Genomic DNA, 1,826 nt, shown 5'->3' on the forward strand with positions numbered 1-1,826 from the left:
GATGGCGCCAGTAACTTGCCCCAAGGGAGAAGCATGTTTTTGGTTGGTTTGTTTGTTTTTGCACGTCAGAGGCAGAGGCAGAGAATGTATCTGAGAGCCGGAGAGGCAGGTAGAGGTAAAAAGCAACACCCGGAAAACAAAAGGACCCCTAGCTGACGCAGCAATCCCATTCACTGGTGTTAATGAAGCGTCTATTTCTTAATCCTTGAAATTATCTAAGAAGCAGTTCTTGGGCATTAACAGGGGTCCAGGTCCTACCCCCACATCTGGCTGATGGCATTTTACTCCTGTCCACTGAATGACCCAGAGGTGTATGTACCCTCTGGAAGGTGGAATGATCTGTTTTTCCTCTCAAGTGTCTGGACTTCAGCAAAAATACCCTGTTTCTGACCAGCTGTGTGATCTCAGGGGATTATCCCAACCTCTCTGGGCCTCAGTTTTCTGATCTGCCATCTGGGATAGTAATAGTACCTGCTCCAGACTGTTAGAAAGGTTAAATGTGATTACATACACGGAGCCCCTGGCACACAGGCCTCTGCCAAACGGAAGAAATGTTAGGTGCTAAAACCCAAACCACTCTAAAGTGAGTCATTCCAGGGAGGGAAGATGAGAAGTCAAGCCAGCAACACAGAGAACAAAGTTTAATGCTCTCCCGAGGGAGGAACATAGTCCCAAGCACCCAGCCATGGGGAGGAGAGTTGTTGGATTTGTGATGAATGTGTAAAAGGAGCAGCTGGAAACCCCAAGGTGAGGGGGGGGGCGACGACACAATCACTTGCTTCTTTCCCTCCTTAGACAAGTGTTAAGAGGCCAGCTTCCTGTGTAGGCCCCCAGACACGGTGGTGAGTAAGACAGACACCCCCGCAGGGATGTTCTGCTCCCGCAGGGATGCACAGCCCAGTCAGGACAGAACAAATATGTGAGGGTTTGGGGACAAAGGGTGCGATGCGGGGATAAGATCATGAGTCGGAATCATGAGGCCCGGTGAGTCCACCAGAGGTGGGCAGGCCTGTCCAAAATAAGCCTCTGAAACAAAACAGAAGACTATTAGTCAATCTGTTCTGGCCCAGTGACATTTTCAAATAACATAATCAACCATATTTGCAAACCATGTAGCTCACTCTTTTCAGATGTGCAATTTGGTGATTTTTTTGATACGTGTACCAAGTTATGCAACCATCACCACTCATCAGCTTTAAACCAGCTCGTCCCCTCCGTATGCTCCCTCCTGCGTATTTACCATTATTTCCTGTCCCCACCCCAGGCAACCACAAATATACTTACTGTCTCTGCAGCTTTGCCTTTTCTGGGTATTTCGCGTAAATAGGTCAGTAACATATGGTCTCTTGTGTCCGGCATCTTTTCCTGAGCTCCGTATTTTCACAGTCATGACTACTCCCCTTTATTGCTGACTCGTATTCCATTATAAGAAGATTTAGTTTGTGTTCCATTTCTGTCTTGCCCATCGCATTTTAACCTGGGGCTGGGGAGTGGACTTCACACCTCCTGTCAGCGTCTTGACATGACGTGCGCAATGAGTGTGTGAGGTTTTTATGGGAGAAGCTCTGTCATTTTCACGGACTCTCCAAGGGTACTGTGACCAGCCTTTCATATATGGAAACATGACCTGGGACTAACTGAAGTTGGTTCAGTGAGATCCAACTAAATTAGGTGGAGTTTTTTTTATCACTCTGGTCAAAGAAGGAGGACCTTTGCATGGGAACATTGCTCAGAATGTCTCCTGGTAAAGGCTGGAGGGCAGTGGCCAGCAATGACCAAATAGACGTGATCTTGAACCTACGTCCAGGTTGCCCTGGCTCAGCAAG

The 1,826-nt window shown here is 47.9% G+C and overlaps 1 long non-coding RNA gene across 1 annotated transcript; it reads right to left on the reverse strand.

Moving 5' to 3' along the window:
- Nucleotides 1-616: 616 nt before the first annotated feature.
- LOC116570927 lies at nt 617-1,474 on the reverse strand. Its single transcript, XR_004277600.1, has 2 exons — nt 1,285-1,474; nt 617-1,026 (listed from the first exon to the last, which is right to left on the reverse strand). It is a non-coding gene; the product is annotated as an uncharacterized LOC116570927 (long non-coding RNA).
- Between the last annotated feature and the right edge of the window lie 352 nt (nt 1,475-1,826).

Source organism: Mustela erminea, chromosome 12, assembly GCF_009829155.1.
Source record: "Mustela erminea isolate mMusErm1 chromosome 12, mMusErm1.Pri, whole genome shotgun sequence".
In the NCBI taxonomy this organism is placed as follows: Eukaryota; Metazoa; Chordata; class Mammalia; order Carnivora; family Mustelidae; genus Mustela; species Mustela erminea.